Source organism: Ursus arctos, unplaced genomic scaffold (genome assembly GCF_023065955.2).
Source record: "Ursus arctos isolate Adak ecotype North America unplaced genomic scaffold, UrsArc2.0 scaffold_37, whole genome shotgun sequence".
NCBI lineage: Eukaryota > Metazoa > Chordata > Mammalia > Carnivora > Ursidae > Ursus > Ursus arctos.
The window spans coordinates 20467870-20495312 of record NW_026623053.1 but is presented as its reverse complement, the minus strand read 5'-3'; the positions used below and the strand labels follow the sequence as shown (position 1 = coordinate 20495312).

Genomic DNA, 27443 nt, shown 5'->3' with positions numbered 1-27443 from the left:
GCTCTAGTGGTATTAATTTGAAACATCTGTAATAGTATCTAAGGCTCTGTTCATTTTTTTAACCTATTATTTTTCTTTTTTTGATTCAGGTTTGATAATTTGTATCCAGTTCACTATAATCTCTCATCCAGTTCACTTATTCTTTGCTCTCTTCTATTCATTCTACTATTGAGCCTAATCATGGAAGGTTTTTTGTTTTTTGTTTTTTAAATACACTCTTTATTTTGGAATATTTTCACAGTAAAGAAATGCTGCGAAGACAGTCCAGAGAATTCTTATATACCCCACAACCAGTTTTCCTCATGATTAAAATCTTTCATTAGTATGACACATTTGTCACAATCAATGAACCAATGGTGATGCACCATTATCAACTATAGTCCATAATTTATTCACATTGTCTCTACTTTCGGTGCCCATGATTTCTATTAAGAAATCTGCAGTCATCCAAACTATTGTTCCCTATAGATAATGTGTTTGTTTTTTCTGTTTTTAAGATTTTGTATTTATCATTAATTTTTAGTAGTGTCATTATAAGGGTCTGGTAACAGAGTCCTTCGTATTTACCCTATTTGGAATTCACTAAGCTTCTTTACTTGGTAAATTTATATCTTGCACCAAATTTGGGGAGTTTCTAGGCATAGTTTTTTTCATATTTTTTCTCAGCAATTTTTTTTTCTCTGCTGATATTCCAAAGAAACAAATAATGTACATTCTGTTTTTATAGGACATAACACTAAGGCCGTGGTCATTAAAATTTTTTTCATTCTATTGCTCAGATTGGATAATGTATCATGACCTCTCTTTAAACTCACTGATTATTTCCTGTGCTATCTCTATTCTGCTAATTAGTCTCTGCAGTGAGTTTTATTTTTATTTTTTTAAGTAAGTGCATCACGTATTTCTCTGCTAAAATTATGTTTCCTATTGGTTTCAAGTATGATTTAGATTGTTTTCTGAAGCTTTGTGTAATAGCTTCTTTAAAGTCTGTCAAATAATTCCAATATATGTGTCATCTTATTACTGCTGTGTTTTGATTTTCTTTTTCTTTATGGATGAAATTCTCCTTTTTCTTCAAGTCCCAAGAAGTTTTGAATTGTATCCTAGATATTTTGAATGTTATATGAGACTCTGGGTCATGATTAAATACTGCAGATAATATTGATAGCCTTCTGTGGGCTACAGTTTCAAGGTCAATTCTGATTAAAATCCTTTACTGAACTATTCTGATCTGTTCCATACCCAGACCTGGTGGTTGTTCAATTTAGTGTTTGTTGTACTGAATGAGATCAGATCCACATGTATGGAGCTTGAGGAGGAGCCCAGAAATTCATGAACAATTTTGTGTATCTTCTTCCTCAGCACTTTCCTGTCTACAACCTCCACCATATTTCCTGGTTTCTGGGTTCATCTCTGGAACTCTACACAGAAAGCTGGGGCTTTGGTCTGCATTCCCCAAGCTGTTCCTGCATCCAGAGCCTGGCAAAACAAGGACAGAGAAAGTAAAAAATTTAATGGAACTTTACCCATTCTTCTGGAAACACATTTCATTAAAGGAAGATGAAGTTTCCTCTCCCTTTGAATTTTGGCTCCTTCAGGCTTGTATTGCTGCCAGCTATGGCTGCCACGATGGGGTTGTTTAAGGCCTGGGGCAGAGGAGAATAGAGGAAAGAAAACAAAAGAGAAAACATTATATACCTTCTCTGAGTATCAGGGGTTCCCTTTCACACTCCTTGAGCCAGAACTAGAGGCTTTCTTGTGGACCTCTTTCTTTGCTTCATTGGCCTCTGCTGGGGCATGGATTCAAGGAGGATGTACCAGGGGAGAGAAAAAAATGTTAAATTCACTAAAGCTTTGATGATATCTTGAATTCTGGTCTTCCCTTTTATTCTTTCTTCTCTATTTACTTGTGAGTATTCTCAGCATTCATTAGGACACACAGGTAGTATGTATATACATCTTATCCAGAATTTGAACCCAAATATTTTTAGTATAATTTTATTTTGTACTAAAACCAAAAAGGGCAACAGATGGGTAAAATAATACTGGCCAATTTCACTTCTTCAACAGTGACATTTAAAATCTTAAATAAGATAGCTTCTTGAATCCATTATGTAACATTTCAAGAAGCAAAGAAAAGCAAGATCTGTTTATTACATATAGAAACTTACGCAATAAATGAATAATAAGAAATGTGGAAATGACACCAATGTTAGGAATTTAGTTAACTCTGGGGATGAGAAAGAGGAATTTTGTCTATGTCTGATTTAATTTCTAAAATGAGAAACAAAATCAGCTAATGGTAATATAATGTATGTTTAATTATAATAATGAACGGACAGATATATATAATATTTTCTGCCATTTTCTCTATGTTTAAAGTGTGTCACAATTAAAAATTAAAATAGTAAAAATCTTATGGAAAACTAATTATTTTAATTAGTACTATAGTTATGAGCAGAATCATTTTGGAAACAATATACTTATACTGTTAACTGTATTAATAATTCTGCAGAGCAATATGAAAAGGGGATTAAGAGTAACTCTGCTAATAGTTTTTGATCATATTTGTCACATTATGTAATCGTAGAATTTGGCATAAAAGACATAATTTGTAATACACAAGTGACAACAATGTACATCTTCAAATTCAACTGACAAAGCGTTTGGAGCACATACATTTGAGCTGAACTCAGTGGGCTGGTGCATTAGATAAGAGAAGCAACATGATGAATTAATACATTACCAACTTAAGTGCATGTGTACTTATCAAAAACAAATATACAACTGCCATTAGCATTTTAGCACATTTGGTTACTTCTGGATGATTTAGGAATTACTATCTCGGAAGACTCAAAAAATCAAGTCACTTGGTATACCGAAGGGATGGTCCTAATTTTGAAAAGTGGTATTGACATTCGAAATTTCAATAAAATACATGTAAAAGGAAAAGAATTACAAAATACACTCCAGTATATTTATTTACCAATTATTTTCATTTGTCTAATTTTGCCCTACTCTAACCTTATACATCCAAACTGAAAAAGAGATTTAATCATTCCCATCATGACATTTTTCATTCTTATTTTACTAAGGCATGAAACTTCTTAAGGGCTGACTTATCTGGCATGCATTGAATCATCTAAAGCCTTTTCAATTGTTCCTTTTAAAGAAGCAGAAAAGAAAGAAAAACAAAACTATTACCATTTGGCCCTTATCTAAACTATGTTATTGTAACTTCACTATTATTATTATCATATTTCATAGCATTTATCTAATGGAGTCATTGAACATAATTAAGATATAATAAATATGTGGAATAAATCAATAAGAAATTATAAATACTTGGAAATTGTTAGTATTATTCTCACATTTCTAAACTAATTTATATAAACTGGTAATCATATAAAATTTTTTTTAGTTTAAAATAATTTAGGCTTTTTCAAAGCACATTCTATGAGATATCTTCCTCATTTCCCAAAAGGGACATTTGGAAAGTGAGTTTATGCCCTGGATTTATTTTTTCCTTTTTTAGCTCTGAACAATCTAGCTGAGATTAAAGGTTATCAACATATTGAAAACCTTGTAATTGAAGGAATAGTATCTCTTGCCTTTACTCTAAGAGAAGAACATAGCTACTAGAATAAAAGTGACAGAGCCTTGAGAAAAGCTTATAACCCAACCTTTGAAATTCACTATGGACAGGGATTATATGTGTTATTTCCCTCTAGTGGTTAAGCAAATGAATAAATATGAAGAAACAAGTCAATTGTGAATTGTGCTTTGATGCACTTGCTTAAAAGCTATTTATAATATTGAAACGTCTCATGTACAGCACTTACAGAATTGTACCGTAAAATTTGCAAACAGGAAATGAATATGTGCTCATTATTAAATAAGCATACTGAATCAGTAAATAAATCACTAAAAAATCTGCAATCAGTACCAAATTATTTTTCTATATTCTAAAAGTCAGTGTTCATGAGGCAGAAACAATGAGATAAAGTGATGCTTTTCCTTTTTTCAAGCTAATACAGGGAAGTTATAGAACAAATATTAAGAAAAGAAAAATTTAAATGTTATTTTATTTGCTGTTGAGAGAACTGATTTTGTTGAAGAAAATTAGTATTTACTTTGCTAACAATTATTTTTGATATGGCCAACTAAAATTTGCATCAGCTGAACAGATGGTCCTGGGCAGAAAAATTATTTAAAAAAAAAAGCTATATACTTTTTAAAAGACGAATCATAGGGATGCCTGGGTGGCTCAGTTGGTTGGGCAGCTACCTTTGGCTTGGGTCGTGATCCCAGGGTCCTGGAATTGAGTCCCGTATTGGACTCCTTGCTCAGTGGGGAGCCTGCTTTACCCTCTGCCTGCAGCTCCCCCTGCTTCTGCTCTGTCTCTTTCTCTCTCTGACAAATAAAATCTTAAAAAAAAAGATTGTATGCTAAACATTTAGATGAAATGTTTAATTTAATTCCCATCATTGTAAATCATGTACTTTGACCATTTTATAGATGGTAACTGGAGGAGACTGGTAAAATATTTCTGAGGTGACAAGAAATGGTAGGGCAAGGATTTAAACCCAGGTAGTCTGGCTCCAGAATTTATATTCTATTAAGAAGGCATCAAGGCATGTTATCTGACAAAAGAATCTGGGACAGTTTTAAATATTTACCAGGCATGATGGATGCTTGAATAATCTGGGGTTATTTTTAGGATACAGTTCTTCTTTTTTTTTTTTTTTTTTTAAGATTCTATTTATTTATTTGACAGAGAGAGAGGCAGCCAGTGAGAGAAGGAACACAAGCAGAGGGAGTGGGACATGAAGAAGCAGGCTCCTAGCAGAGGAGCCTGATGTGGGACTCGATCCCAGGACCCCGGGATCACGCCCTGGGCGGAAGGCAGATGCTTAACGATTGAGCCACCCAGGTGCCCCCTAGGATACAGTTCTGACAGTGTTTTTGAATTCAGGTTTCATAGTACATTATTTTATTCAACTGTATAATGACATAATGAGATATAAAACCAAAAGAAGGCAAACATTTAGTGATTTTTATTATAAGGGAATCATTTAACATATATTTTCTCAGCAATTTTGTGATTCAGGGACAGATACAGTTTGTAAAAAATGTATTTATATTTTAGGCTATTGCTGTTTACTTTATTGTTGAAAACATTCTTCTGGAGAAACATGACATAAAATGCTGAAATTGAGAAAACTAAGAGCTATTTTGGTGATAAAATTACTTTAAAATTTTGAATTAAGTACAGAAAATCAAAAGGGCTAAATATTCCAAATTTTCAATAGTTGGCATAAAATGATTTGTAAAATCAACAGGTGAAAACATATATTGAATGATTTTTAGGATATTTTTCTATCAAAGGGTAAAATATGAATCAATTTAGTTTCATTATCTCCAGGACAAGATTTGCTATCATTTAAAGATATATTGAATTTTTTAGAAATAATGAAACTAATAATAAGAAATAATATTTTTTGTCCATAATAGATATGAAAATACAGTAATTTTCTGTGGTCTATTTGTATCTTGGGGCAAAGTTATAGAAGAGACATTTCCAAAAAAATTTTAAGCAATTGAAACTTCACTGATAGGAGTATATCATATGTGAAAGACAACAAATAATGATCAATTACTCGACTTCCTACAATTTGCAACTTCAAAAAAACCACCTTAATAGGTTAAATATTTCTACTATTTTATAATAATTTCTCTGCATATTGGAAACCATTCATGAACCTAGAAATTCCATAAAACTAAATTCAACAGAAGATAGATTTGTTTTGGTTGCCAACCTCAAATGTTTAGTTGCTGAAATGAAAGCAGTAAAAGGCAAAACTAAAGCAAACCAAGTAAAAGGGCTTCACCTAATCATCTGTTTCATCTCATTCATTTAGAAAAATAATTGCATCATTCCTATTGACATGCACTGTCATCACACATTATCCTACTGTAATTGGAAGATGAGAGAAATGTTGAAGACAATTATCTTATACTTTCTTTCTAATCATTGCTTATATTCACAACTTGCTTCATTACTACTACTGAGGTAAACAGAAATAATAAACTACACTTAGGAAAATAGAGTTTGTGAGGAAAAATAGACGGTATACATAATAGGGATTGCTTTGTTATCAATATAATTCTTAATAATTTTATTTATTGATATGACCTTCCCTTTGCGGACCATATATATTGAGGACCACAGCAGACTAGAATTCAGGTGCCTCGTTTAATTGGCTCAGCCAAAGTTACCTTACCGGTAACTTAGCTGTCAACTGATAGTAATGGTGAATTTTTGTACTAAGATAGATTTATAACATCGGTACATATTGGAAGATTTGTAAACTAACTTACTAAGTAGGTTTTTTTTTTCATTTAGCAATATTCACAGTATTATTTGGAATCTTCTATGGGTAGGAATAATTATCAAAATGTATTTATCTGGAAACCAATCAGAAATCGCCACTGATGTAATATAAATAAACACTTTTATACATAATTCCATGTTTTCCTCCTCTGTTTTCAAAGAAAAGTCCAAGAAATTCCTGAGAGATGATATGTTGTACCCAATTGATATTCCCTATCTCTTCAAAATGAAACAAAAAAATAAAGTTATAAAAATATTCTGATTTAAATATGGTTCAGAATAGGGCAATTTGAAATTAAAATGTATAGAGGTAAAAAATCAAAAGGAGTAGTAAAAATCAGTGCTAATTGTTAATTATGCTCTAGTTTGATAAAGAATTTTATAATTTTAAAGGTAATTAAATCGTATTATTTATTCAGCATAATAAAAATTAGCATATTTGCATGAAGACGCGTAATTTATGTAAAGTGCTAAAGGTAAGCCAGCAATTATAAGTATTTGTGAGTAAATTAAGCCGCTGAACAACTGAAACATTAGAACTTGCCTTACCGAAGTTCAACTGAAGCATATGAAAATGCTCAAATGATGTTAAGTGTGGAAACATGAATTTTTGGTATTTTATCACAGAAGGCTAAATGTTTATTTTGTTCAGAATACTGTGCGTCGGTCAAAGAAGAACTGAGTATGAAAGTTTAGATTTTCCAAAGATGGCCACTACTACACTTGTAGATTTTACCACTCCTGCATCAAGCAGGGTTGACTATATCTGTTTCCCTTAAACCTGGGCAGTTTTCTGACTACTTCAACCAACAGAGTGCAGCAGACATGATGCCATGTAACTTCTGAAACAATGTCACAAAGATACCACTTTCCTGGGATAGTCACTTTTGTAACCAACCAACCAACCTACTTGCGAGGAAGCCCAGGCAGCCTGTGGAGAAGAAACCTTAGTTAAAAGTGTAGCGCCAGACTGATCACCTGGCCGTGGGAGGCAGCAAGCTGGCGGCCAAGGCCATGATCCATGAGGAAAGCAGGTTCTGTAGCACCCAGGTGAGGCACTTCAGCTGATGTTTTGTGAAACAGAGATGAGCAATTTCCACTAAGCTCATGTTAAATTGGTAAATAAGTTTTGAGAACTAACTTACTAGTTTTTTTTTTAAGGAATATATTTATGGCTAGTTTAATGAAACTTCCTAAGTGGCCTCGTTAATATTTCTGTACTGAATAAATGGTTGTCTCTTATTTTTCAGTGTAAAAATTTTCCATTTGGGTTTCCTAAGAATTAGGCCATGTGTGATAGATGTTTCCTGTTTTGTTCCACCTCCCCCCTCCACACTAAGATTCTGGTAAGCTTCAATGAGATGGTTGAACTCCTTTCATCTCTTAATTTATTAAAATTTCTCTTACATAAAAGTGAAAACTAATGATCAGGGAACAGATTAATATACGATTGGTTGCAGGAATGATCCATTTCTCTTGGGTCCTCCTCATTCTCTCTTTATTCTAATTTTTCCAGATACCCAGAAGCTATAGACCTTAGTTTGGCTGAGAACCCTGTCACAATTTAGTTGTATGTTTCCTTGCACTCGTTATTTGATCTGTTGAAAAGTAGAAATAAATACTGGAAACTATTTCACTTGAACTCTCTCCCTGTTTTGGTCTGTCTGTCTCTTTCTCTGTCCAATCAACACCCTTAGCAAACCCAGAGGTAATCTTAAGACTTGTCTAGATAAACAGATAAAGCTAGTCTGAAGGGAAGGTGATATTTTAACTTCATCTAGCACTATCTTTTTAATATGTTAAAGAGAAATAATGTGACAGATACCTTGCAAAGTACTTTATATACTTACACCATTTAATGTAAAACATATGCATCAATCCCAAATGTCAGAATAATATTATCAGTAACTATAAATATGTACAAGGTCATTAAATTCAAGAAACCCTCTTACCCCGCTTTGCAAGATACCCCTGCATGGGTTGCTTCTGGGGTTAGATGCCAGAATATCAAAATTTTATAACAAGAGTCTGTAAAGGACTATGTGGCCAATTAAACAAAATAAGTTGATACAGCATTTTTATCATCATAAGGCATGCGGAAGGAGCCCTTGCTAATATGAGACTAATTAGACGTCACTGAGTATCACTCATCTCTACTCATGCTTTTCTTGATAGGATTTAAAATGTTAACTTGAGCTGCCGATGAACCAGAACTTACACTACAATTCAAAACTAAGAAAATGTGATTATAGTAATAGTAAGCTCTAGAAAACATGGAATTGGGTTTAGCACTCAGGTGAATAATATAAATGATTTTCATTTATTCTCTCATATGGGATATTTGGTTTACATTAGATTATTAGTTCTACCTTGATAAATAAAAATTAAGTTAAATCTGGAGTGTATTCATTTATGCAACCAATAGTTTTTAAGCATCTAATGTTTCAGGTACTCAGAGAATGTTAAATTGAAATTAATTTAAAAATGTATAAATAAATACATGAAGGTAGGTTACATTCCTGTGAAGGGTGAGAATACTGATAAAATATAAAGTAAACTGTACACTGTATGTTGGATGGTGGGAAGTGTCATTTTTTGTTTCTGTATTCTCCTGTTTCCATTTTTCTGTTCCCTTCTTTTGCATGTTTTGATTTTCTTAGGAATTATTTTGAAATTTATAAGTCCCTTTGCATTATTTTTTTGTGATCATCCTAGTGGTTGTTCAGCATTAGTCACGTATGTAAATTAGATATTTTGCAACACTGAACATCTTTTGTACCCATCACATTTTTACTCTTTACATATTAAGAGTCCTAGCTTTTTAAATAACCCAGAAATCACTTCAGCAAGAGTGGGAGAGGCAAAAAAGTGGTGAGATACATCAGCAATGGCCACCTTTCTCTTTGTACCGCTGATATCTAAAACAACAATCAGTGATGAGAGCACAGACCCCGATACCTGTTGGACAGCAAGTGTCCACCCCGGTTTCCACAAACTACATGCAAGATGCTCCTAAAATACAGGTTCGTGACTACTTGCCATAGGGCTGTGAGTATGAGATGGGGAGATGCTACTGTGCTAAGAGCTGAAATTGACAGAAATTAACTGCAATTTATCCTCCAAGTCTTCTCCTGTTAAGTTGAAAGCTTTCAATAACTCCAAAGTTCCAAAATAGATACATTAGATAGAATTTGGCAGTACAATTGTTGCTTAGGTGGTGAGACAGATTCTCGGTGCTTTCTATTCTGCCATCTGTTGGAATCCTCTCAATGCTGTGTTTTTGCATGACAGCTCTCAATACTTTACTTTTGTCTTTCAGTAGTTTGGATATGATGTGCCTAAACATATTTTTCTTGTATTTCTGATATACTGCTATGAAGAGTATTGATATATGTTTTAAATATATTTATTTATTTATTTATTTATTTATTTATTTATTTATTTATTTAAGAAAGGGAAAGAGAGAGTACAAACAGGGGGATGAGCAAGGAGAGGGAGAGAGAGAATCTCCAGCAGACTACCCATTGAGCACGAAGTCCATGCAGAGCTCGATCCCATGACCCTGAGATCATGACCTGAACTGACACCAAGAGCCAGACGCCTAACCAACTGAGCTATCCAGGCGCCCTAAGTGTTGACATTTTTATTTAATCAAGCCATTGAGCCGGTTATGTTCAAACTGCAAAATCTATTTTACCTTGATGGTAATAGTAGAAGGACAATTCATTAATCCTTTCCACTCCTTGCTTCAAGGCTTCCCTGCACATGCTGTCTTGGGGTCAGCCAGAGAATTAGGTAAAACTAATATACAGAATTTGGGACTACTATAGCTTAGGGTTTTTTGTTTTTTGTTTTTTTTTTGTTTTTTCTCTCTCGGTACCTGCTCTCATTCTTCATGGGCCATAGTTGTCCACAATTTTGCTTCCACTTTCCTCAGGCAAGAGAGATGATGGACTTTCTTGAATCTTTACTCACCATGTGTCACACCTGTAGACCCTCCTGCAACATCAGCCCACCCCATGCCAGCCCTTTCCCACAACACTACTTGCTCTCCAAAATTCCTCTACTTTGTTTTGTTCTCCAAATCTTTTCTATAGTTTTTGTTTGTGTGTCTTGGGTTTACAGTTGTTATTTATGAGAGACTTACTCTGCTAAAATCTTAAACAAAGCCACACTAGAAACAGAAACAGTACTTAACTTTTAGCAACCTTTTTCTTTTAAGAGGGAGTAAAATGGGAAAACCCTGGAATAATTGTGCACATTTTCATGTTTACATGGTACTACTGATCCACTAACTGTACTTTGAAAATTATTTTGCTCACATGGAGAAAAAAAAGCATCTCTCAACAAGATATAATTCCACAACTTGTTCTTTTGAATTCTTTAATGCGGAAATTATGTTGTGTTTATAAGAGAAAGTGGCTTTAGATATTGCTCAGTCTAATTCTTTATTCAGACATTCATGGAGAATCATGTTTAGGCTTTCAGTTAATTCTAGAAAGCAAATTAATGTGTCTACATAGTCTTGGTGTCACTGTATGAAAAGGATTCAGGAAACTGATTTAACTTTCTCTTTGCCTACTTCGAAAATCATAGCCATTGTAATGATTACTAAGGATGATAACTTAAAAAATACTATATTATAAACTAATTCCTCAATTTCTTCCCAAGAGTGAGGAAAATATGTATTCCAGGGTCTAAGACAAATGATTCCATATGTCAACAAAACCCAGTAAACATTATTACAACAGTGTCTTCAACTGTGAATTCTTAGTTCTACTTCCCTGGTAGCTATTACATCTGTGCACTAAGACGTCTGTTATAAAATAAAGCTGTTGTGTATTGTGCAAGATGAAAATGTGCAGAGGGAATGAAATTTATTGCCCTGCTTAATGTATTTGTAATACTCTGTTATTAATTCCAGTGCTCAAACTAGAAAAAAAAAATCTTTTTTTTTGTTTTTTTTTTGTTTTTGTTTTTTTGTTTTGGTAACAAATTTCCAAGAACCACAGCCTGGGGGTGGAGTTGGTGGAGAGAAAAAGCTGACCAGTGAAAAAGTCTAATGAAAGGACAGATTATACCTCAAATCACTGGAGAGTTTCCATAATTGAGCTGCCACTATGATTCCGAGAAATTCCGCCATTTTCATGGCACAAAATCCTGTTTGTTAACACTTAACCATGTACTAGAGGCCTTTTAGCCTCCAGAAGGAATGGTTGTAAAACAGAGAATATTACAGAGATTTTTCTTTAGTAAAAAAGGATAGCAGTGAACAAGAAGCTTTTGTGAGGCACAAGATTGAGTAGAATCCTTGAAGGATCACATCAAGCTCACCACTAAAATTAATAAATTGTTTTAAATAACTTATAGCATTTGCACATAAATATCAAACACCTTTTAAAACTGCATGCATGATACTTTTCATAGTATCACGGTTGTTTTCATTATGCATCACAGAGTGGAACATATCGGTAAGGAAATCAACACTCTTGTTTTAAAAGTGCAAACAGTTCTGATTTTTGACTGTTTTACTTTATTATGATTTTATTATGATAGAAGGTAATGTCATATCAAACTGATACCTTTGTCGAACAGATGTAAATAATTTCAAAATATCCATAACGTGAATTGATTATTTAGACAACGAATTGAAGTCATATGAAACGAAAGACACACAAAGTATTAACTGGGCAGTGTCTTACAATGCATGACACATCTAAAGCCAAAGAAAATTGTAATTTTCAAATTTTGACTTTGCTGATATTCAATATTTTTTGAAAGATTTGTGCTCTATAGGCAAATATTTTATGCTTAATAGAAAAATCACATTTCTAAAAAATATCTAATTTATTAGTCACTTGTAATTTTCTAACAAAGATTCCATAAATGAAATAGTAATTTATTTTACTATATCTCCATCTAAAAATGGTATTCCATTTCTGGGAGGGAATCCAAGTCATTTTATAGCTCGTCAAATTACAATCTCAAGTCCTGTTAAAAATAATTTAAAATTTTTGTTGATTCTGATTCTAGTTCACTAATATCACCAATTCTTTTTTGACTTCTGAGAAGAAATTTCTTATGAAATTCATTGTGTTTGCTGGAAAAAAAAAAAACCTTAATATTATCTGCATTATTATCTCAGAGTTTACACAACAATTTTTTGTTGGACTCCATTACAATTTGCTATTGTCATTTTATGAAATATAAGACATACTATTTTCCAGTATTTATTTTCCTTCAATGTTCTGGTCTTCACACTAGTTTCTGCATTTCTGTTCAGTTCAGCATCAGTGGTATGCTTTCATTATGAATTTATCAATGTGTTTTATACTTATGTTTTTAAACCAGAAAATGATTTAAATATATTATAATTAAAATAATGATTATTATCTCAATTTAATTACCACTGATGATTTCACAGGTAAAACTGTAATTCATGTTGCCTGAGTAAAATATTCTAATCTTGACATGACAAGTTTATCAGAGTACAGAAAATACCATTCACACTAAATCAATCCATTGACACAAAATAGATAAGTGGTCTGTATCTGTATATTACTGGCATCAAGGTATGCATCTGACAGGCACACTACAACAGTAATAACTTGTGCAATGCAACTGTTAAAGTGAAAGTCTTACCAGAACAATAATATTGAGTTTAATAGAAACATTATTTTATACTGCTTCAGCTTTTAAATTTAAACTTACATTTATTAAAATAAAATTTAAAAATCAGTAGTTTAATTGCACTAGCCACATATTAAGTGCTCAATATTCACATGTGGCTATTGGTAGAAATGTCTTGCACAGTGCAGCTCTAATCCTAAGAGAGCCCCATAAGTACTATGAGTTGTTTCTTACTGAGCTTGGGAAAATGTGTTTTCTCTCAAGGCATATGAATTAACTTGTTTTTATTGTGGCAAATATATATAACATTCACCATTAAAAGGTGAATGGTAAAATTCACCATTTTAATCATTTAAAAAATTTATCATTCAGTGGGGTTTAGTATGTTCTCATTTTTTAATGTTAGAAAAGTAACCAAAATCTTTCATGATAAAGAATTGTGAGACTAAAGTATTATACTTCTGTTCTGTTTCCCTTGTTAGATGTTGAGTATTCAGTAACCATCTGCACACCTAACACTTAATGAAAAGTATATCAATCAAAAATAATACCAACAAAAAATTCTCTTTAAGGATACTCTGGCTTATCAGTAGATTGCTCAGGTCAGAAAAATATTTTCTTTTTACTTCAGAGGGTAAAATACATTGTAAATACAATTTTTGATACTCCCTGATATTTAAGGATTTGTTTTTTCTTAGATAAGTGAGTTTGAGGGTTGATGAAAGACAATCTCACAACCTGCTGCTGGTTCTATTCTTGAGCTGGTATCGCTGGGAGTTGTCTGTGTGTTTCTTATGGTTGGAAAATGTGTTCATGCTTTACAAAAAAAAATCAATTACCTCCTTTTTTATTTGTTTGTATTCTCTCATTTATGGTGGCAGCTAGAATTTTGTTTAAAAGTCTACAATAAAATAGCTTAGAACTATCCTAACAAATAATCATTGAGAAGTTCTAAGATTATATTTTATGGCTTTGGGAATGTAGTTGTTTTGCTTTGACCTGACACTGGACTCAGACTGTTCTAAAGTTCATACAGCACTATTTGTTTTATTTATAATCTATTGTCTTGGCAAAATAGATTTCCTACCAATTGGAGTGAAGCCTGAAGATATAGTAAACCATAAAAGATTTTCCAGAATAGAAGTGTCAACTGTACTGATCAACAAGATATATAAGCAAGCCTACAGGGGATGATTAAATTAAATTGTATTGAAATCCACTTGGGAAGAGAGACTATAGTTATGTACTATCTCCTCAGTTCTTGTCAGCTGTGGGAAAGCCAAATCTTGAGAGCATTTTCCAGAAATTGCATTTTAGAAACAAAGATGTTTTACTTATTGGACAATAAAACATTCCATAGAGCAGTGGATGATTGATGGAATATGTAATCAACAAATGCTACTGAGAAGCAAAGGAAACAGATCTGTTTCAAAGGAATTGTCTCCATCTATTTTCTTCTGCAAAAAGGAGTAACACTGGGATTGATAATTCAGCCATATTGCCACAAACTTATCAACTTAAAACCATACCTTATTATCATTCCATTATCTATTCATTATTTATTATTATTCTGTAAATCAGAGGTTTGGGTTAGCTGGGGTGGGTTCTGTGCTCAGGATCTCACAAAGCTGACGTCAAGGTTTCCACCCAGGCTAACATCTCTCAGGGGAGGAATCTGATTTCAAACTCACTCAGTTTATTGGAAGAATCCAATCCCTTGCAGCTGCAGGTCTTATTGTCAGCAAAGGACGGCTCTCTACTCTTGCAGGCCTATCACATTTCTTCCCATTGTACCATTCTCTACAATTTCTTTCAAAGGGTAGAAGCAGAGGGAATAAATACTTTCTAACTCATTCTATGAGGCCAGCATTACCCTATATCAAACCAGACAAAGCCACTGCAAGAAAATTACTGACCTATATATCTCTCGTGAAAATAAATGCAAAAATATTCAATAAAATATTAGCAAATCTGTTAGAAGGTAGAGGAGGCTCAGTAAGGTATCCTCCAGACTGAGAAGTCACAATGAGACCAAAAAATGAAGCAAGCCACTCCATAATATTTACACAGAGTTTTATTTTGGGGTACCTTAACTGATGGAGGGATTGGAGAGACAAGCAATCACATCTCTCTGCAGCTGTTCTCCATCCCTACTCTCTGCCAAGTCCAGAACTTAATCCCCAGCTTTTCTAGAGTGAGGAGCATGGTGGTGAGGTCACAGAGTAGTTACCTAGAGTAACACCATCTGTGCACCAGTCTCCTCTACTAGTTATCTGAAGTGGAGCCTTCTGCGTGCCACTTTAGGGAAGATCAGAACAAGCCTTCCCATATTCCAGTTGGAACATACATTAACCTCCATGGGGCCTGGAACACATAGCACTGAAGGAGATCATTGTGTAGACATGAACAAGATGGAGGGCCAAAGATGGAGTCAGTGTTGTCAGCACTCCTACACAAATCTAATCCAAAAAAGCATGAACAGAATTATATACCACAACCCAGTGGAATTTCTCCCTAGTATGCAGGCTGGTTCAACATTCAAAATCAATGTAATCAATCTCATCAATGGACTAAAAAATAGAAATTACATGATCACATCAGTAGACGAAGAAAAAGCCTCTGACAAAATCCAATAGCCACTCATGACAAATGGAATAGAGGAGATTTTCCTCACCTTGATAAAGATTATCTACAAAAACTAACAGCTAACATCATCCTTAATGGTGAGAAATTTGAAGCTTTCCTGCTAAAATCAGGTGCAGGCAGAAATGTCACATCTCACCACTCCTTTTCAACACTGTACTGAAAATCCTTGCTAATGCAATAAGGCAAGAGAAGGAAATAAAATGTATATAGAATGGGAAGGAAGACATAAAACTATCTTTTTCTGCAGATGACATGATCATATACATAGAAAATCTGAAAGAAGAGATAGAAAGAAAAAAAAAAAAAAACCTCCTGGAACTAGTAAGTGATTACAACAAGGTTGCAGAATAAAAGGTTAATACACAAAAGTCAATTGTTTTTCTGCACACCAAAAATAACAAGTAGAATTTGAAATTAAAAACACAAAAGGGGGGGTAATCAGAAGGGGGAATGAAGCATGAGAGACTATGGACTATGAGAAACAAACTGAGGACTTCAGAGGGGAGGGGGGTGGGGGAATGGGATAGACTGGTGATGGGTAGTAAGGAGGGCACATATTGCATGGTGCACTGGGTGTTATACACAACTAATGAATCATCGAGCCTTACATCGGAAACCGGGGATGTACTGTATGGTGACTAACATAATATAATAAAAAATCATTAAAAAAAAAACAAAAAAACACATTAAAGACTACACAAAAATAAAAATAAAAAAAAAAAAACACAATACCATTTACATTAACACCCCAAAATGAAATACTTATGTATCAACAAAGTATGTATAATATCTATATTAAGAAAACTACAAAAAAAAAAAAAAAGAAAACTACAAAATTGATGAAAAAAATCAAAGAACTAAATAAATAGGTATTTCAAGTTCATGGTAAGAGGACTCAATATTGTCAAGATGTCAGTTCTTCCCAACTTAACCTATGAATTCAATGCAACACCAATCAAAATTTCAGCAAATTATTCTATGGATATTAGCAAACATTAGCAAATGTTTATATGAAGGGGCAAAGGACACAGAAGAGCCAACACAATATTGAAGGAGCAGAACAAAGTTAATAAAATAAATGCGAAGAAAATAAATGACAGTGTCCAATATCTAGACGTACTAAGCTACAGTAATCAAAAACAGTATATTGGCAAAATAACAGATAAATAGAATAATGCAAGAGAACAGAGCCAGACACAGAACCCCATAAATATAGTCAACTAATCTTTGACAAAGGAGCAAGGTAATACAATAGAGCAAAGATAGTCTTTTCAACACATGGCGTTGAAACAACTGGACATCCACATGAAAAACAATGAATGCAGACAAAGACAACCTTTCCCAAAATTAGCTCGAAATGGATCAGAGATCTAAATGTGAAATGTAAAATTATAAAACTCCTAGAAGATAACACAGGAGAAAACCTAGATGACCTTGGATATGGTGATACCTTTTTAGATATAACACCAAAGACATGATCCATGAAAGAATTAATTGATAAGCTAGACTTAATGTCATTAAATTAAAAACTTCTGCTCTACAAAATGCAATATCAAAAAAAAATGAGAAACAAGCCATAGACTTGTGAGAAAATATTTGAAAAAGACACATCTGATAAAGGACTGTTATACAAAATACACTAAGAACACTTACATCTCAAGAGCAGGAAAACAAACAACTGTATTTTAAAATGGTCCAAAGACTTTCACAGACACCTCACCAAAGAAGATATACAGGTGGCAAATAGACATATGCAAAGATGCTCCACATCATATGTCATCAGGGAAATGAAAATTAAACTAATGATAGAATACCACTACTAAATAATTAGAATGACCCAAATCCAAAACAATGACAACACCAAATGCTATAAAGAATTTGGAGCAACAGAAACTCATTCATTGCTGGTGGAAATGCAAAACCACACAGACACTTTGGAAGACAGTTTAGCACTTTCTTTGAAAACTAAGTATACTTAACATACAGACCACCAATCATACTCCTTGGTATTTATCCAAAGGAGTTGAAAACTTATGTCCATACAAAGATCTGCACACAGGTGTTTATATAAGCTTTATTCATAATTGCCAAAACTGGAAGGAACCAAGATGTCTTTCAGTAAGTGAAAAATATATATATATATATGGTATATCCAGAATATGGATTATTCAATGTTAAAAAGAAATGAACTATCCAGCCATGAAAAGACATGGAAGAGCCTTAAGTGCATGTTATTAAATGTTAGACGCCAATCTGAAAAGTCTTTATATTATATGATTCCAACTGTTTGACATTCTCCAAAGGCAAAGCTATGGAGTCAATAAAAGATCAGTTGTTGCAGGGGTGTTGGGAAGAGAGATAAATAGGCAGGGCACGGAGGATTTTTAGGTCATCCAAAATACTCTCTATGGTATTATAATGATGGACATATGTCATTATTCACTTGACCAAACATATAGAATGTACATCACCAAGAGTGAGCCAACCATCAGGTAAACCATGAACTTTGGGTGATTATGATGTGTCAATGTAGGTTCTTCCTCAGCAAAAAATGTACCACTCTGGTGGTGGATGTTGACTAACAGAGAAGGGTGTGTATGTGTGCTGGCAATAGGTATATGGGAAATCTCTGTAACCTCCTCTCAATTTTGTCGTAAACCAAAACGACTCTAAAAAACTAAGTATTTTGAAAATCAATTTTAAAATAAATATTATATATACAATATATAATATACTTATATATATTAAATATAGCTATAATGGTATTTAAACCATCTTTTCATGTTGGGTGGGTTGTAATTTTTTGCAATTTGTAAGAAAATAGTTCATTTGATCTAAGTTGACAGATTCATGTGTGTAGGGTTGTAGATAATATTGTGTGTGTGTGTGTGTGTGAGCAGGACTACTTTCTAGAATGATGTGCCATTTCACATTTCTCCCAGTCATATAAAATTTTTATAATTCAACACCCTCGTTCTCCTACATCTTTCTCACTTTGATGGCTTTACATTTCAATCCTTTATATTTTTGCTTGGAGTCATTGTTTGATGAGCATGGCCTCTTACAAAATCTGTGGTATATACTCTAAATTCTTGCATATTCAGAAATATCTTCTGCACCAACGATGGAAATATGTCTTGGCTAGGTGTAGGATTGCTGTGTTCCACTCATCAAATTTCTACACGTAATGAGTATAGATAATATTCTAATGTCTTCTAGCTTCAAGTGTTTCAAAGCACCTGATGGTGATATTCTAATATCTTCTTACTTCTTATTAACCTATTCTTTCAATTTTTGGAGACATGATTTTTTTGGCACTTTTTTCCCCAGGAACTCTATGAAGCTTTCAAACTTAGACATGAATCATTCTTCAGATAAAAATATTTTTTTTCTATTAACTAATTACTCTTCTCATATATTACATTTTCATTTTTAACCTCTTATTTGCATTTTGAGTCCCCTGTGTTTTTCGAATAAGCTCCCAAGATTTTCCCTCATATATTCCTTCTCTATTTTTTCTTTTATTTCGGCAAAAATCTCCCATTTGATATTCTAATCTACTACTTCAGATCATTAATGACAATACAGTATTTAATGTCAGATCCTTAAAGGAAACATTAATGTATTCATTAAGTTGTTTTCCTGAGAAATCATATCATCATCTCCTCCCTACAGCAGCTCTATTTTATGAATTTTATGGTTCTTTTTTTCCCTGTCTCATATTCCTCAGAGGGCATGTGAGAGGCAGTTGTTTGTTTAATTATCCATGTATTCATTGAGAATCAGGTCTTTATGCTAGATCGTTCTAGGTGTCTACAGTCCTGCAAGTGGAGAAAGGAAATCACTTTCTCCCTATGGTGAGCCAACTGCATAGCATAAAAAGTCCTCTAGCCTTTCCCTGAAGTCTCTTGCAGTAAATTTCATTCTTCTGTAATCACCATGCTCTCCAATACTCAGGGATGAGAATGACTTACCACACCCAATCAAAAAATCTCATGTATGGTTTCAAGGAGAGTAACTGTTGAAGCAAAAAAGCTACTGCATAGAGAAGAGAGACCAAAAGAAAACAGTTTGAACTCAACTCCACTGAAAAAAGGGTGGGAGGGTTTGTGAGAGTCAGGGTGTGGGATAGTAGGCCTTGTTTTTGCTCATTGGGTTTACTCAAAGAAAAAGTAAACTTACTTATATCCTCATGGCAGAAGGTAGTTTTACAACTCAGGGCTAGGTGCCCACCTAAGTTAGGGTTTTATCTTCCCACAGAGACCAGGAATTATGGATACTATTTTCCTTGATGATTACATTTCAAAGAGATCACTTGCAGGTCCTTGAGAAAGTCAGTCATGGCTTGTAACATTAACAAGAAGCTTTTAAAAAGATTTATACATTAAAGTGGCAGAGAAAGAATTTACAAATTTTTTAAAGTAAATGTTCTAAGAAAGGGGAAGGGAGAAAACTCCGTTTTTAGGCCTTCTGGATTCTGTAAGGCCTGGGGGAGAAGAAAGTTAGGGGCCTAGCAGCAAGAAACAGCCTGTCTAAAGTTTGGTCAAGCTGAGGGAAATGTTAAGCCTGCCTTTGTCAGAACTAAATTCTCATCTAATCTCAAATAAGCGCTGAGAAGAGACTAATGTTTGGAATTAATAACGGAAGCGGTAGAAGACCGACTCAGAGGGCCATATGCTAAAGATCCCAAGTATTAATTCAGCCACCAGCCTTATTATTATTATTATTATTATTATTATTTTAAAGAATCCAAAGGAAACCTTTACATACAGATACACTAACTTTATTATGTGCTAAATGTAAAAGATTCTTGAAATAAGAGAAACATTTATATTTCCAGTGGCCATAAATTTAAGTTTAATAGCAAAGTAATCTTACATGGTAAATTGTTACACTAATCCAGAATCATTGCCTTTAAAACATCATTATAGTCAACTACAGTATTTTTTAACAATGTATGGTACTCACCTGCATGTTTAGATGATAGAATTCTTACTTCTTATGACTGATTTAACACTTTGATTACAAAACAGTAACTTCATTAAGGACATATTTCCCTCCTGCTAATTCCCTAATACAACAGATTGATTATATATACTTGCTAACGTTCTGTTCTTTACTCTCTTATAAGTGACTATTAAGCACATAATTTTAATATATAACTCAAGAAATGACATTCTTAGATCTATATTATGCTGTGTAATGATTAAATTATGAAAATGTAACCAGACAGGAATCTTGTTACATGAAAACTGCTGACTCACTCAAAAATGCTAATGTCCAATTGTTAAGAACTTCCTCTGAGAATAACTTTCATGTAAAATTAACTGTTCTAACAAGATTTGACATAAATGAAATATGCAAATGAATGAATAATTTATAGGTACACTACTGAATGCCAGAAAATTCCTGGATAGATTTGCTTATTCTGAATTGACAAGATATGTTCCTAAAGGAAAATCAAACTTTAGTCCCCAACAAAGTGCCTGTTATCTCATCTGTTTAATTGGAATATTGGATAAAAACAGATAAAGAGTCATGAATGAACAGGCTTGCTGAAAATAAAATAACTTTAAAAATGTCTAAAGGGTTAATTTTTTTGATGAAATCTTCAGCAGTTCCATTAGGGAAGAAAATATGTAGCCATTTGACACTTTGCTCTTTAAAATCTACACAGAGAGAATAATCAATAGATGTCGGAAAATAACACGTTCTATTCTCCAATCTTCTTAAATTAAAAGTTAATTTGCTCATGAAAGAACTTTCAGAAAATATAGAAAGGGAAAGGTAAATGAAGACAATGTAACATTTTAGCAGTGAATTTGATAAAAATCAAAATGAAGAAAGGAGAGAGGATGAATGTGAGTTCCAGGTTTATAGTCATGTGAGGTCTTATTTTATGTAGCTTTTTACCTCTAAGATTAAAAATGTGTGTTACGTGTTTCTAAATGAGGACAGATCAACTCTCTTTGTGAATAGAAATTTTTTAAATTGATGTAAAGACATGAAGTTGATAGTTGGGGACAATTTTCTACTTCCCATGGGTATTTCTAATGGGAAAGCATTGTAGCCATTATACAGGACAGAAGTTCTGACACCCCCTTCTCATAAAACATGGTGGTAAAGGAGACAATCCTATTAAGAGTGATTTGTCAACGTTATTGGGAATTTTCACCCACATTATAACATAATTTCTAGTATTTTCCTACTATTTACATTTAAGGAAAGTTCTACTTAAATAAACTTTGAATTTTTTTTTCAAAATACATTCTTGGGAGATAAAATATTTTATGTATAAGATGGTCACTGGAGACAGCAATACTTCTTATTTCAAAATTGCTGGGGACTACACATTAATTAATAGCATTACATATTTATGAACCAATTATAATATTTACACAGGCCAGGCAGATCCCTGTTCATTTAATTATAATTTAGTAGCTCTTTTGAATAAACTTAGCAACAGTGGCAAAGCCCAACAGACTATATTAGCATTTTACAAATGAATTACAAGTCATGAAACAGAAAATTATTTTTTGTGACTTTAGGGTCATAATCAAAATCCATGCGCCTGAAGACAATCATACTGATTGTTATAAATATGGGTAAAATAGACTGTTTCATAAGTTATTTTATTCAAATACTTATTTATACCATGATCTTCAAATATTTACCTTTTCTGAAAATTTATAAAGAATTAATAATCTATTAAGGTCAAATAGTTATAGGATAAGCAAATATAGGATATGATCACATAATAATTTAAGTATTTTATATTCTGCAAATTTAAATAAAACAATTTATTAAGGCCTTATAAGAAAGTTCTGATTAAAGAAAAGGTTGGGATATAGTTATTTTATCCTGTTTCACTTTTGTCTAATTTATTCCTGCAACAAATTTTTTTTTTTTTACTGCTTAGTGCCTTCTTTTTAATGTTAGCATGCTATATCTTTCTCTATCCCTTTGCTTTTAACCTGTCTTTATATTTAAAGTGGAGTTCTTATACACAATAGATCATGAACTTGAAAATGGTTACCTGTCCCCTCCCCCAGCTGGAAACAGTAGGATTATTTTGGGGTCTTCACAGTGACAATCTGTTGAGTTTCCTGTGAGTGAACTCACGGAATGTGCTGAGGACTCCTAAGGCTGCATTCCCCCAGGAGTTTCTCACTGTCAAGATAGTCCACAGTTAGCATCCAACAATTTGTTGTTATCATGTAAGTATTCCTACCAGATGATGGCTCCAGCAGTTTTTGCTCCAGGTAAACTGATCCTGGCTGTGACTCTGTATGTGTCGTCTGTCTCTCCAGATTTCAAAGTAACACTTTGCCCTATGTTCTCAATTTTTGAGGGGTCCAAGAAAAGTAATTACCTATCCTGACAGGATTGAGTGCTTCCAAGTTCTTAACATATCAGAGCTGAAACCAGGACTCTTAAATACATTTAAGAGGAATTAAAAGTACATTTTTAAGAACATTGGTTGATATCAGAAATGCAAATGATCTGTTCTGAACAAAGAAAACATCGATCAATAGAAAGAGTAACTAAACCCGTCAAATACAGATATTAAATATTTGTGACTCAAAATGTGAATAGCACATTATAAATAATAAAGAATAAAAATACGTTTGTATATGTGAGTATATTTAAATTAACAGTAACTTTGTTATTTTCCTTTGATAAACATAATGCTGGACCATGCAAAAAAAATTTCCAGGTAAAACCCAAAAGTATATGAGATATTGTGATTTAAAATAAGAAGTATGTATTTGGTCTTCTTCCAGCTTCAGGCACAGAGCTCCTAAAACTCTTGCAAACTTCCTGTGTTGAGAGCAATAAAGGTGTCTTTTGTTATGTTAATTAGGTGACTTGGAAAGCCCCTAGGTCTAAGAACGACGGGAACTAAGTCATTAGAAGAGCCAACCCTGTATTTAGAGGGTTGGAACTTTCAATCCTATCCTGGGAGGGGAGAAGGGCTGGAGATTGAGTTCAATCTCCAATGGCCAATGATTTAATCAATCGTGCCTAAGTAAGGAAGCCTCCATAAAAATTCACAAGGAGAGGGTTCAGGGAGCTTCTGGACTGGTGAACATGTAAGGATGTGGGAAGGGTGGTGTGCAAGGAGTAAGCTGGGAAGCCCTGAGATCCTGACACACATACCTTACCCTATGTGTCTATCCAGCTGGCTGTTCCTTAGTTATACCCTTCTATAGTAAATCAGTAATCTAGTAAAATGTTTCTCTGAGTTTTGTGAGCTGCTCTAGCAAATTAACTGAACCCAGAAGGGGATCACTGGAACCTCCCATTTATAGCCAGTCAGTCAGAAGCACAGGTGCTAACCAGGACTCACAACTGGCATCTGAAGGATGCTAGTCTTGTAGGACAAGGCCTTTAACCTGATGCTATCTCCAGGAATAATGTAAGAATTGAGTTGAACTGTAAGATACCCAGATGGTATCACAGAATTGCTTGCTGTGGGAATCCCTTTCCCATTAGAATTTGGTGCACAAAGAGAATACACAGAATATACAAAGAGAAATTATCAATTATCCATAATCTCAGAACCTGGAGATGACAATTGTCAAGAGTTTACATAATTCACGCTATTGTCTCTCTCTTTTAAAAAAAAATATACACTTATTTAAACAATTATTTCCTATACATATTTTCTCTTACAAAAACATCCTACATTACAAGTAATGCAACATCCCCTCCCCCAAAACATGGCTCATTCCATATCTTCAGAGAATACAACTATTAACATTATGGTCTGCATGCTCCCATTCTTTTCCTACACATTTGTGGACATATGCACATACATATACATGTTTATAAATCACTGTGTTGTGTGATTTTTGTATAAGTTGTACGATATTGCACTTAGTGCATCAAAGTATACTTTTTAAATTGAACAATAGTTCTTTAGGCTATTGCCACATCAGTTCAAATGAATCCTTTCTTTACGTTTGGCCTCTGAGTAGCATTTCGTACTATACATCTTTACTGTTTAACCACATTTTTATTGATCAGCATTGAGATTTTTTTCCTAGCATTTTTTCTAATAGGGAAATTTTCTATTTCTCCACTTTATAATTAGCCTACTATTTAATTTATAAAAAAAAGTCCTACTTTATTAATAGCAAGGCTAGTTGTAGAAATACTCCAGCACAGGATTTTCAAATATATATTGAAGTGAAGCACAGGGCTAATGTTAACTTGAAGGGTCTTTATACAAATCACCCCAAATCTAACCCCCAAAATGGCATCAAAACACTCCAGCTTCAGGGAAGGAGGAAGGACAAGTTAAGTCCAGGTCTGTAGGGGAGTTGCTTGATTTAATGAGGACTCCAAATCATAACGTACGGGTGTGACAGGGTTATATCACGTGAAAAGTTAGCATATAAAGGCAGACTTCATTCTGAAAAAACTAAGTGGCTTTTTCTATGAACTTTATAGTTTTGAAAGTATGGGTTATAAAATCCCACAGATCAGGAGTTATCTTGGAACACAATGAGATTGAAGAAGAAGAGCTAAAATCAGATGGAGTCAAAATTAGCAACATCAACACTTAATCAAATACAAATAAGAAAAAGACAATCCTTCAGTTTTAACAGGTCAACATGGGCTTCTTAAAAATTTTTTTCTGATACTGAATTATTTATTAAGTGTTTCTCTTGATAAACTTGACCAAAAGTCTAGCGCAGTTATTCTACAAAATCCTGGCATATAGTGATATCATACTGGAGATGCAGTTTCAATAAGGAAAAAATCCACATATTCAAAAGTGATTAAATACTAACGTATTCTAAAAATAAAAACCATACATTTGTCATTGAGTAACAGTAGGAATAATAATTGGGGATGTATCAAGGGACACATAAAAGTATTATATATAAAAATTATATTATATATAATAATTATATATTTAACTATATAATAACTTAACTATATATAACAACTATTATATATAAATATATATGTTAGTGTTAACAATTATTATTTTATAGCTGAAGTCTACCAAAAAAAGAGGTATGTGCAAAATGTTTGCAATTTAGAGTTTTATTTCTGAACATAATAATCCCTTTATTTTTTTAATATTATGATTTTTTTTTAAAGATTTTATTTATTTATTCGACAGAGATAGAGACAGCCAGCGAGAGAGGGAACACAAGCAGGGGGAGTGGGAGAGGAAGAAGCAGGCTCATAGCGGAAGAGCCTGATGTGGGGCTCAATCCCATAACGTTAGGATCACGCCCTGAGCCAAAGGCAGACGCTTAACCGCTGTGCCACCCAGGCGCCCCAATTATGATTTTTTATGTTGATTAAAGTAAGACCTTAATTATCCAAAAGTAAATTTAGAGTTCTTTCACATAGTAGTGAACATACTATAGGGCTAATATGTAAAGTAAAAGTAAAGAAAATACATTGTAATTCTTTTTTTTAAAGATTTTTTAATTTATTCATTTGAGAGAGACAGAGCAAGAGCATGAGCGGGAGGGAGGGTCAGAAGGAGAGGGAGAAGCAGACTCCCCACTCAGCAGGGTGCCTAACGTATAACTGGAACCCAGGACAATGGGATCATGACCTGAGCAGAAGGCAGACACTTAACCAACTGAGCCACCCAGGCACCCCATATATTGTAATTTTTATATCATATTATTGTTTCTTACTGAGACTAATTTACTGCAGCTAAACTTTTAGGCATCTTTTTAGAAGTTTCTAAGTCATGTAGTATGATATTGATTGATTGATTGGAATTTTTTTTAATTGAAGAGGAGTTGACATACCAGTATGATTTTCTATTACAAAGTATTAGGCAACTCTCTCTATCATAAACTTTTTGACTTAAACCTGGAAAAAAGCCCTGCAGTTTTTAATTTAATTCACCATATACTATTTAGGAAATATATTAAATTGTTAAAAATATCTTGTAATAAGCATCCAGACCTTATTTAATAGTATCAGCACACAGTATACTTAATAGCAAGTCATAATGGCACCGTAATTAAATCTATCCTGGGATAGGTATAGGACATTATCATAAATGTGCTATTGTCAAATGTATCCCATAGACTTTAAATTCATTGTCACATAAATACTCCTTATAGTATCCACTGTTCAAGGAGGTTTTTAATATCATGACAGCCCTTTCACTATTTATGACACTGTTAAGGTTTATAAACCGATTACCCTTACCAATGTCTAACCTTCTTTTAATTTAGTTGTGTCTGTATATTTGTTGTACCTTAATTTTACGGATAGTGTATAACTCTTCACAGTTTTTCCTCTTCCCTAAAGAAACTAAGAAAATAAATGACCAAGTTTGAAGCATAATCTCTTTTTTCACTGAATCTTTTTTGTTATGAAAATGTCTTAAATTATCCCAATTTACTATTTCAAACTGATCTACTTTCTCTTTCCACACCCTTATGTATTTTTCTTCATATGACATTAAAACACCTTAAATAAGAGAACATGTATTATAATCAAACACAGCAGAGTAAAAATACATTTATATAATTGAAATGTAACTTAAATAATAAACTAAGAGAGATCACTTAGAAATAATTTAATATTGTAATTTTTATACAATGATTAGTTTGATCACTATACCGTTTGTGAGATGGCAAAATTCCAAAGTATAAGATGTCATTTTTCTTTCATAAGAAAATGGAAGCCCCTCAGACAAATATGTCTCTGTGTGTCTGTGGGACTAGCAGTTAATAAATGAAATACCTTCATAGGATGACTCTTTCATAGGCTTTTAATTTTT

General features: G+C 33.3%; 1 long non-coding RNA gene across 1 annotated transcript in view; it reads right to left on the bottom strand.

Moving 5' to 3' along the window:
• LOC113266163 (uncharacterized) overlaps positions 1-27443 on the bottom strand; it is a 404629-nt gene that overhangs the window by 5454 nt on the left and 371732 nt on the right. Inside the window, exon 4 of the long non-coding RNA XR_008957146.1 lies at positions 1527-1646. This is a non-coding gene — a long non-coding RNA (uncharacterized LOC113266163). The remainder of the gene's footprint in view (positions 1-1526; positions 1647-27443) is intronic.